The sequence below is a fragment of the Tachyglossus aculeatus genome, chromosome 3 (assembly GCF_015852505.1).
Source record: "Tachyglossus aculeatus isolate mTacAcu1 chromosome 3, mTacAcu1.pri, whole genome shotgun sequence".
In the NCBI taxonomy this organism is placed as follows: Eukaryota; Metazoa; Chordata; class Mammalia; order Monotremata; family Tachyglossidae; genus Tachyglossus; species Tachyglossus aculeatus.
The window spans coordinates 33,263,632-33,275,706 of record NC_052068.1 but is presented as its reverse complement, the minus strand read 5'-3'; the positions used below and the strand labels follow the sequence as shown (position 1 = coordinate 33,275,706).

At 44.2% G+C, this 12,075-nt stretch overlaps 1 protein-coding gene across 3 annotated transcripts in view; it reads right to left on the bottom strand.

The window, feature by feature from the left end:
- Window positions 1-12,075, bottom strand: part of ZMIZ1 (zinc finger MIZ-type containing 1) — a 538,822-nt gene that overhangs the window by 302,187 nt on the left and 224,560 nt on the right. The gene's annotated exons all lie outside the window — the stretch shown is intronic.

The following is a 12,075-nucleotide window of genomic DNA, read 5'->3' as shown; positions in this document are numbered from 1 at the left end:
AAACAAAACAAAACAGACAAAGGCAGGTGGAAAACCCTCCCCTCCAGTAAGTAGCATGGAAGCCCCAAGTGATGAAGTCCTAAAGAAGTAAAATCATTGACATCCTGGAATGGGTGGAAATAGCCTTTGCGATTATTCTCCCCCTACTTCACATTTCAGTTTTGTTATGTTCTTTCCAGTCCTTTATGAGATAATCACTGCATCAGTTCCATGAAGTGAGGAAAAACAATAGAGTTCGAGAAACTGCAAAAACAATACTTCTGTCAAAAAGAGACATTTTAAAAAAGTTATTTGAGTCGTCTATCTACTCACATGCTGACAACTGTTGCTTCATGAAAACTAATGGATTATTCACTTTAAAAAAGGACCAAATAGGGCCCCAGCAACTAAGTGAAAAATCACTTTTTTGGACTTCTCGGAGGTGTTTGCTTTCATCAGGAATCTGGAGCAATGTAAACTATAGTCACCACTCAAATGAACCTAACTCCTGCAAAACACTCAAATAGAGATCAGCACAAATCATTTCCCTGCTACCAATTCAGTCACAATGAATAAGTTGTCATCATTTACTTAGCTAAAGGTCCTATAGTTTCTACTTTCCTCTTTCCATATTATAGTTATGTGCCCTGGCTCGGAACTACTTCCTAATGGGTATTACAACACTGGCAAACACCAAGGATAAACAAAATCTTAATGTAAGCTCCAGTTTGAGGGGCATTATATTGTTTTCATTTGCTCTCTGTGTGGAGTTGCAGACTTTGGGATAATAATATCACTCAGTAATAGCGAGAGTTTAATTTCATGTTGTAACACCCTAATGACTTTATTGTTTCACTCCCATTCCAGTCCCAATAGCTATTACCATTTAAACACCTGTATTATCAAACCGTTGTGCATGAATAGCTTCCAGATAATTTACTTAGGATCCCAAAGACTAATTCAGTGGAAGTCTATATGTTTCTATAACTGTTACCCTGTTTATCTGCTCCCCTGTTTATCTGCTCTGGAGACTTGGAATCCAGAGGAAGAGGGTTTTTGTTTTTTTTGTGGTTTTTTTTTAATGGTATCTGTTAAGCATTTACTATGTGCCAGACACTTAACTGATTGCTGGGACAGATACAGACTAATCAGATTGGACAAGGTCTTTGTCCCACCTGGAGCTCACAGTCTTAATCCTCATTTTACAGATGAGATAAATGAGGCACAAAGAAGTGAAATGACTCATCCAAGGTCACACAGCAGACAAGCGGTGGAAACAGGCCTAGAACCAAGGTCCTTCTGACTCCCAGCCCATTCTCTATCCTGTAGGCCATGCCGCTCCTCTGACTTTTAAGACAATATTTAAATGCTCTTTGAATCACAGAAACGCTTCCTTTTCAGACATCAACCCGGAGGCCAGGACAATCTGAAATCTGGTCAGGCCCTGCAGAGTTTGCAAAGTATGCCAATCCATTAGACGAGAATTACCCGCCAATCACGTCAACCCCTTAAATGTAGGCACAGCTCCATAATCCTGTGGGTACATTTTTGTTGTGTGTAGTCTTATAGCTATGCATTCTATTCACTCACTAGCATTTTGTGAGCCCCTCTAGGGTCAGGATCTGTATCTAACTCCCACCTGCAAACTCTGTCCCAGCCCTTAGTACAGTGCTCTGAACACAATAAGCGCTTCATAAATACCATTACTACTAGTATTTACTGAGGGCCAACAGTATGAGCACGGCACTGTACTGAATGCTAGGGAAAGTACAAAGGGGATCATTCAAACACTATCCCTGGGTCACTGTAAGAACGTTGAGTGAAGGTTGGCAATGGACTGTATGTTCCTTGTGGGCAGGTAACGTATCTACCATCTCTGCTGCAGTGTACTCTCCCAAGAGTTTAGCTCAGTGTTCTACATATATTAAGCACTCAAAAATAAAGGCTAACAATCAAAATAAGATCCACAGTACAATTAGAGCTAAAGGAACAGCTTTTCTGTTCCTTGCTGTGCTAGGATGTGGGTTCGGGGCTCAACAACCACAGCGTGCTGAACGCGCAGGGTATCTTGGACAAAGCAAATTCCTGGCCCACTCGGGCACGACAAGATGGGACCACCTGGGTGGGTTTGTGAGCTGGGGAAAGGGAAGCAACCCTCTCAGGCTACATCTCTTATCAATCAATCGGTCGTATTTATCCATCATCAATCGTATTTATTGAGCGCTTACTATGTGCAGAGCAGCACTCACTGTCTGCAGAGCCCTGAACTAGGCACTCGGGAGAGTACAATCTAAAAATAAACGGAGTTAGTACGTTGGTTCCCTGCCCACAGCGAACTTAAAGTCTAGAGTCTCTTCTGCCCTGGACACGCAACATCCACCCCTGAGGAGCCCTGCCCGCTCAGTCAGTCAATCAATCATATTTATTGAGCACTTACTGTGTGCAGAGCACTGTACTAAGCACTTGGGAGAGTACAATATAACAATTTAACAGACACATTTCTGCTCAGAATGATACAAAGAAGGAATAACAATTAAAACACTCAAAAGGTTGTGACTCTAAACTGTTCACTCCCTGTGAGGAGGGAATGTGTCTACCACTCTGTTTTATCGTATTCTCCCAAACACTTTGTACAATGCTCTGCACACAATAAGTGCTCAATAAACACCATTAGGTGATTGACTGATGGACTCTTCAGCTGCTGGTGTGGGGAACGGCATGAAAATGGCTCATTTAGTCCTAACTGAATTGCAGCTCTTTCTGCTTTTGTGGTCAGTTATGGACCACTGAACCAATAGAACCAGTTTGGGCATGGCTTGGATACTGGTGGGTTGCCCACATATTGGGAATCCATTCCTAATGATCCTATCCTGCCTTGCTATTTGTGTTAAATAAGGCACACAGGAGTTGTTGATGGGTTGTAACACGGGCTTATGGGAAGAGCATGTGTCTGGAAATCACAGGGCCCGGACTATAATCCTAGTTCTGCCAAGTGCTTGCGGTGTGACCCTGGGCAAGTCATTTAACTTCTCTGTGTCTCAGTTTCCTCAACTATAAAATGGGAATTAAATCATATTTTTTCCTACTTAGACTGTGAGCCCCAATGTAGAACACAGTGCTCAGCACATAATAAGCACTTAACAAATGCCATCATTATTATTATTAGAACAGGGACTGTATCCAATCTGATAAATTTGTATCTGCCTCAGGAGTTAAAACAGTACTTAACACATTATATCACTCTTTTATCACTATAACTACACTCCAAGTTGGTCATCTTCATTCAGGGTGAGGTTGCCGCCAGCACCATTTGGCAGCATCCTCAGCGTTTGAGCTACCCAAAGACAAATCAATTAATTGTATTTGAGCACTTTTTGTGTGCAAATCATTATAGTAAGCACTTGGGAGAGTACAGTAGAGCTGGTAGACCCAGTCCCTGCCTTCAAGGGTCTTCTGAGTCAGATTCCAGACTCAGAATCTGGGTCAGAAATGGGCAGAAAATGGTGTTCTTCATCCTTACATGATTGACAGAGAGACAGAGAGAGCGAGACAGAGAGGGAGGAAGAGACACACACATATAATCATAGAAATATTTATAAAAAAGAGTAAATGATAACTGTGATCACTGTGTAGATTTCTATGCATTAAGGAGAAGCTATGTTTCTCAGCCCAGGCCCTAATAATCAGGAGTCTATATGATCCAGCCCTTGTCACAGGTGGCACCTTGGTTTCATCCTAAGGAAGTCAAGCTGGGATAGTTAATGGGCAAATCAAAGTTTTCCCCTTTCTATGTTGGGTGGGCCTACCGGAATTTGAGATAATGAAGACTCACTCAAGCCACTGAGGCTATTTCATTGTCAGTTCCGCAAACACATCAGCAGATTTCCCAAATGCGGCACCTACCTAAAAGGTCAACCTTCCACAGATGTTTTCGTCCAGTTTTCAAATTTTACTCAGCCTTATATTTCCGTTACTTCTTCTGAGAAGACCAAGGGCTACGAAAAGGAACATTCTCAATTTTCTTTGGGATAAAAAAACTTAGAGTTCTTTGAAATCAAGCAACCAGTCCTAATAGGTTTTGCATACATGAGTTGAGAGAGCAAAGTGATTCTGAATACAGGACACCACTGAAAAGCCACAGAGCGTTGTTCATTCATTCATTCATTCAATCATATTTATTGAGTGCTTACTGTGTACAGAGCACTGTACTAAGCACTCGGGAAATACAAGTTGGCAACATATAGAGACGGTCCCTACCCAACAGTGGGCTCTCACAGTCTAGAAGGGGGAGACAGAGAACAAAACAAAACATATTAACAAAATAAAATAAATAGAATAGATATGTACAAGTAAAATAGAGTAATAAATACGTACAAACATATATACATATATACATGTGCTGTGGGGAGGGGAAGGAGGTAAGGCGGAGGGGATGCAGAGGGGGAGGCGGGGGAGAGGAAGGAGGGGGGCTCAGTCTGGGAAGGCCTCCTGGAGGAGGTAAGCTCTCAGTTGTTCTTGAGAGAAATTCAAATGTCACTTGGGATGGTCTCAGAACACCCCTGTGAGGTAGGGGAAAACTCTAACTATCCTCCCTGGTGGAGGAAAACCAAAAAAAGAGATAGGTGAAGGGACATTCTTGCCCCAGAGTGGGCAATTGATGTAACCCTAGGGTCACCTGCAATGGTTTATAAGGGGCTGGGGATTAGCCTCTGGTAAAGGTTTGGGGAAGGGGATAATAATTATGATACTTGCTATGCACTTACTATATGCCAAGCATGGTTGTAAACTTTGGGGTAGATAGAAGTTAAACAGTTTGGCCACAGTCCCTGTCCCACAAACGGCTCACACACTCAATCCCCATTTTACAGATGAGGTTACTGAGGCCCAGAGAAGTGAAGTGACTTGCCCAAGGTCACACAGTAGACAAGTGGTGGAGCTGGGATTGGAATCCAGGTCCTTCTGAGTCCCAGGCCCATGCTCTATCCACTAAGCGATCACCTGGAGAGATTCTGACTCCAGGCTGGCCATGGTCACAGTTAACCATAATCTCACTGTGGGACGTAGAATGGCCTAGCAGAAAGGGCAGAGGCCTAGGGGTCAGAGGACCTAAGTTTATCCCAGCTCCATCCTTTGTCTGTTGTGTGGCCTTGGGCAACTCACAAAGTCTCTGTGCCTCAGTTACCTCATCTGTAAAATAAGGATTAAGACTGTGAGCGCTATGTGGGCCAGGGACTGTGTCCAACCCTATTACCTGGGATATAATCTACCCCAGTGCTTAGTAGAACGCCTGCCACAAAGTGAGCACTTAACAAATACTACTAAAAAAACTCATATGCTGTTTAGTACAGTGCTCTACACTTAGCAAAAGCTCAATAAATATTATTCATTGATTGACTGCCTCAAGGCTGTGGCAATGCCTGGAAGTTACCCCCAGCACCTTAAGACTGTGAGCCCCATGTGGGATGTGGACCGGTCCAACCTGACTACCTTTCATCAACTCAACACTTAGAATAGTGCCTGGGATGCACTTAAATAAGTGTAAGCACTTAAAAACCAGTAAGCACTTAAATACCATTAATAACAACAACAATTAAAAAACCCAGAGCAATGAAGAACCACCCTGAATCACAAGCAGCAGGTTCAGAGATGGCCCGTATTTCACCTATTCTAGCCACATCACGAATCTGCAGAAAATGACAATGGAATCCAGAATTTAAGGGTCATTTGCCACCGGCAAATTATTTTCCCATTAGCCTTTTTTCCCTGTAGAACAGTTTCACAAGCTACTGTGGCATACTGCTACGGGAATCAACCAATCCTATTTATTGCACACTTATAGTGTGCGGAGTTTACTACTATGTAGTAAGAGCTTGGGAGAGTACAAGGCAATGGACTTTGTATGTATTAAATCATTAAATTCCACCCTTCCTTGTTTCTTCGGTCCCTGGGATTAGGTCCTCTAGGGTGGCTTCATATCCACTCCCTGGAGGACCTCCATCCCACACCCGGACAGCCTAGAGGCAATCATTTTTGGCCCTCCAGCCTTACTTCCCTCTAGACTGTAAGTTCATTGTGGGCAGGTGATGTGTTTAATTGTTGTACTATATTCTCCCAAGCACTTAGTACAGTGCTCTCCACATAGTAAGTGCTCAATAAATAACCACTGATTTGCAAATAAATACTCTGCAACAACACGCAACAGAGAAGGCAAAGTATTCTGTCTTATGTTGAAGGGCCATGAAGATAGGCCAAATCCTTTACACAGAGAGGTCTCACTGGGCCAGCAACATCTTGTTCACCTTTGATTATTACTTTCGTGGAAAGCCGACCCCAAGCTCAAGTGCACGGAAAAAGTGAGTAAGAGAGAGAGAGAGAATGTGTGAGTGTGTGTGTGTGTGTATGTGTGTGTGTGTTTTCATTTAATGAGAGTTTTGCCTTTCACTGGAATATTCCTGGAAAGCCTCCACGAGGATTTTGGAGGAGTATCAAGCCCTCTATGTCCATAAAGCTTCTCTTCTGACCAAAACAGCATACAAGCTGGAGATCCCGGAGAGATGGGAGGAGACCTATTTGTTTAGGCTGACTTTGAGATGAAATGCAAAATTCAAAGAAGGGGCCAGTGTTAAGAGAGGTTCCCTGCCCTGGGACAACTTGGATCTTTTCCAAGGATGCTGCAGCCGTTCCACAACTCAGGTCTTGCTACACTGGCCACACAATCCTCGGTGTAAAAGGAACGGCAGCAAACCCGATGATTTGACCTTCACACACACACACACACACACACACAAAAAAAAAAAAAAACTGTGGTTCTGAGGGGAGTGAGCCCAATGTTGGGTAGGGATTGTCTCTATATGTTGCCAATTTGTACTTCCCAAGTGCTTAGTACAGTGCTCTGCACATAGTAAGCGCTCAATAAATACGATTGACGATAAGTGAAGCACCCCATTTCCTAGACTCCTGACACTCTACTACTAACAATAATTTTGGTATATATTATGTGCTCACTACATGCCAAGCACTGTAGTAAGTGCTGGGGTAGATATAGGATAATTAGGTCCCTCATGGGGCTCACAGATAAAGTAGGAGGGAGAACAGGTACTGAATCCCCATTTTGCAGATGAGGGAACTAAGGCTCAGAGAAGTTAAGTGACTTGCCCAAGATCATGCAGCAGGTGAGTGGCTGAGCAGGGATTAGAACCCAGGTCCTCTAACTCCCAGGCCTGTTTTCTTTCCCCTAGGCCATGCTGCTTCCCTACTGAGGTTGTTTTTCACCCTGACAATCTATCGGAGGACAAACAATATCCCCAAATCCATCCACTGCTCTCTGATAGGATGTGGGTAGAAACCTAGTTGTTCTTCACTGGCACACAACCCTTTGCAATCGATTTTGAAATCTTGCTTCCAAACTGGGAGTACCCATATTCCAAATTGCCTCATTCCTAAGGACAGCCAGAGTCCAATTCCTCACAACCAATCACAACCAGATACACAGGCCTACCACCCATCGAGCCCATGCAAATAATAAATTTCGAGCTCATAACCTGGAAATGGTTTCCAGACAGCCCAGGGCTGCTGCTTAACTGAATGCTAATGGTAGATTTGAAGCACTTCGGAGCCAAGAGACAGTTTCTGGTCAGAATCAATCAATCAATTATATTTACTAAGCGAATACTGTGTGCAGAGCACTGTACTAAGCACTTGGAAGAGTATGATGTAAAAGACAGTACAATCTAAAAGAGCTGATAGACATGTTCCCTGCACACAATGAACCTACGGTCTCAAAAAAGTCAAGAGATATCAGTCAATCCACAGAAGATACTGACACGTATGTCGATGAAGGGGTACTTGAATTGATAGAGGTGAAGCAGTTAATAATTGTGGCATTTATTAAGTACTTTTTGCTAAGGACTGGGGTAGATACGTGGTTGAGACTGGATTATAATAATAACAGTAATAAAATAATAATTGTGGAATTTGTTAGGCATTTACTATGTGCCAAGCACTGTACTAAGAGCTGGGGTGGATACAAGCAAGTCGAATTGTACCCAGTCTATGTCCCACATGGGCTCAGAGTCTTAACCCCCATTTTCCAAATGAGGTAACTGAGGTACAGAGAAGTTAAGTGACTTGCTCAGAGTCTTAATCCCCATTTTACAGATGAGGTAACTGAGACACAGAGAAGTTAAGTGACTTGCCTAAGGTCACATAGCAGACAGGTGGCAAAGCCATGTTTAGAACCCAGATCCTTCTGACTCGCTGGCCTGGGTTCTACCCACTAGGTGCCACGCTGTTGTCCCTGAGACCAGGGATGGTCTTAGAAATCACCTATCCCCAAGGGCTTGGGAAGGGGCACCGGATGTCAGCCTCTTGGGAACCAAACCAATCAGATGATCTGAATGTGCTTCCACCTGAGTTCAAGCAAGAAATATTACAATTAGGATTTCGATTTTATGCTTCAGAGATACTGTCAGGGGATAAACAAAAGCAAGGTAAGAGGCCACAAAAGCAAATACTGCTTCTCAATTGTTAAAAGAAAAAATTCCACAAGTGATTAAACACTCTCTAATGTGCAGTCATTTCTTGTTGAGGAAGCATCATTTTCTGGTAAGAAAACAAACAGCCCGTTCTTCACACACCCAGTGAGTCTTCCTGGAGTAACCTGCCAACTAAAGTTTAGGTTCAAAGCTCCCAGAGGACAGGAACTCTGATAGGTTCTGTGGAGCATCTAGAATATCAGTCAATCAACAATATTTACTGAATTCACAGTGCCATGCTCAGCACTTGGGATAGTACAACAGGGACAAGACACAGATTCCCTGCCATGGAGGAGCTTTATAATCTACTGCCAGAGACAAGAATTATTTCCAAACAGTGAGAGCAGGAGAAAGGCTATTAAAGACTATATGTATTAAGGGGTGGGGAAAATAGTGCTAGTAATGTTTAGGTCAGTTATGCTAACGAAACTTGTAAGGAGACTAACTTCTGACCATTAAGCAAATGAGAGAAAATGAACCCTGGCTGAAGCATGTGGGACCTGACTCTTCCTCACTCCTCTTGGGGCCTGTCACTCACCCCACCCTTCCATGCCTAATTCCTCAATTGCAGAAGCCGCACCCAACCCGTCTGGCAAAGATTCCCTCTCCCTCAAACACCTCTTGTTCTCTTTTTAAAATAAAACCATATGGAACTCTCCTTGAATGACACAATACTACATATTACCCCTGAAATACAGATGGTGACTTCAGTTCTCTACTGAGGATCAGCCAGGCCTGGAATTTTTCTAAGAGCAGAATGAACTCCACTTCTGGTGCCAGAGACTGCCGAGATGGTGCATCTGAACATCGGTCCAACGATAAATATCTCTTTCTCTCTCTCGCTCTCCATCTCCCTATCCCTCTCTCACACGCATGCACGCACAAACACACACACACACACAGATCGATAAAGCATTCGGGGATTCATTTGGATTCAAAGTGCTATATAAATGCAATCTGAGTGAAATAAGGTTCAAGAGGAAAAGAATGTAAGCATTCAAGGCTACTCTGCTGGCCGCCTGGGGGGCTGAGGAAAAAGCTGTGACCCCTTCAGCATGCATAGGAGGCAACAGTCTGTGTGGGCTGCAGTAGCAGTAGTTATAAGAGTACTGATTAAGCACGTGCTGTTTGTACAGCACTGAACTAAACGCAGGAGAGAATACACAGGAGAGAATTGGACACAGTCCCTGTCCCATAGGAGGTTCACAATCTAAGAGTTTAAATGGGAAGACAGAACTGGAGACAGACACATCAGGAGTGATGAAATATTAAAACACGCCACCACCAAGTACAGGACATGGCATCCTGATGGCCCCAGCTCACACTGCCCGTGGAGAGGATGGGGTGGGGGGCCCAGGGTGTCCGGTGATTCTCTATGGCAGTGAGCCTTTGGGCAGTGACTGTGGGAGACAGGCCAGAGATCTTTAGGCTGGTTCAGGCTGACCTCTCCAAATCAGTTGAAAAATGAAACACCTTCAAAGCCTTTGAAAGGTGGGATTGCTTTTTAATTTTTTTTTAACAAAAAAAACAAGAATACAGCCCAACAGAACCCCGACGGCCCGAAAGACAAATTTCCCTGCTTTGATCTAAGCTGCCCAGAAAGCTTTCCCTCAGTATTTTTCCCCGACCAGGCTCCCGGCCCCAGTTGGCAGGAGATGGCTCTCCGTGGGCTGCGGAACCCAGCCCGGTTCTCATCGGGAGGTGGGGAGTGGAGCTGGCTTTGCCAGGAATATTCCAGTTCATTCCATCTGCTCAGGGCTGCCATCCTCCCCCAGCCCTCATCAGGCCCCCTTACTCCGGGAAGCTAAGGAAGGGGAAGGGCAACAGTGCCAAAGACTGATGAACTGGAGGAGATGGACTGATTGAGATGGACTGTCCACTGGGGGCCTGAGCCATCACCAAACTTCCCTCCCAGGTAACTTCTTAGGCCCAACAGGGCCCAGCAGATATTGGGGGTGAGGACACTTGAGTTTTACCTTAAATTCTCCCTCCTGGACTGATCAAACAGCAATCCACCACTAGCACAAGTCGGTGAAGCTTCTTCCCCTTCCAATCCCATCCAACTTTGTCCTTCTTTGCTCAGGACAAGCTAGGGCCTTAGGAGTCACCTCTGACTTCCAAGGTCCATCACAGGACTCTTCCCATGGCCCGTAATCTATGCCTATGAAAGGGCTGAAAAACCTAACTTATGGGTGATAGTCCTCAGGCATCAGAAATGAGAGCAGAGCAGAGACTCAACCTGAGCTCAGACTCCTTCAAACTCTTCCCAATTATGCTCTGGAGAGATTAGACAACAGAAACATTGTAAACAGGATAGACTAGGGTGTTATTTTTCCTTTTTCCCTTCTAGAAAATGGAGGTATTATCATTGTAATTGGCTTAATTGTGGTATTTGTTAATGCTTACTATGCACCAAGCACTGTACTAAACATTGGGGTAGATACAAGATATTCAGGTGCCACATGGGGCTCACAGTTTGAGTAGGAGAGAAAACAGGTATTGAATCCCCATTTTGCAGATGAGGGAACTGAGGCACAGAAAAATCAAGTGACTTGCCCAAAGGCTCACAGCAGGTATGTGGCAGAGCCAATATTAGAACCCAGGCTTCGGACTCTCAGGTCTGTGCTCTTTCCAATAGACTGCATTGCTTCCTTGAAGCCTTAAATGCTTCTGGCTGCAGTGTTTTTCATGTGCTCCAGATTAAAACACACACATTTTCTCTCTTACCACTTCTCCAGTTTCCAGGGTCACTCTAATTAATTAATTGTGGCATTTGTCAAGCGCCTACCATGTGCCAGGCACTGTACTTCGGGCTGGGGTACATGCCAGCTAATTGGGTTGGACACAGCCCCTGTCCCATATAGGGCTCACAGTCTTAATTCCCATTTTACAGCTGAAGTAACTGAGGCAGAGAAGTGAAGTGACTTGCTCAAGGTCACATAGCAAACAAGTGATGGAGCTGGAATTTGAATCCAGGCCCTTGCTCTATCCACTAGGCCGTGCTGCCTTTCTTGTACTACTCTGCCAACTGTCTTCCCGGAGAACCGCAAGGACAGTGTCTTTCCTCCTTACCAAATCTAACCACCCAACCTTCATCTGTTTGGATTTCTCCTGCGAATTATCATTTTCCTCCAACTCCAGATTCAAACGTTTTAGAAAGCAGAATGTGGAGAAAGCTGAGAATACATTTGCTTCCAAACCTGTGAAGATCCCAGAAACCCAAGGAACTTGCAGGAAGGCAAAGAGGGCTTTGAATTGTTCAATTACTCTACACACAGTGGACACTCAGTTAAAGACTGCTGACTGACTGATTTAGCTAGTCTCAGGTTCTTGGCGGCCAGTGAAAGAACTTATACATCTTCTTTTGCCCAGACAGGAAGTTGCCAAAGATCCCCAAATAGATGCCGCAAATGTCTCCCAACCTGGAGAAAAGCTTTAGTCACTTGGGGAAGTTATCAGATGATCTCTGCAGTGCTGTTCAAACAACTTTTTACAACTGAGTCGGCTTCTAAGATAAATGGGAGGGGGCAAGAAAGCAAGCTGGGACTCACCTTAAGAGAGA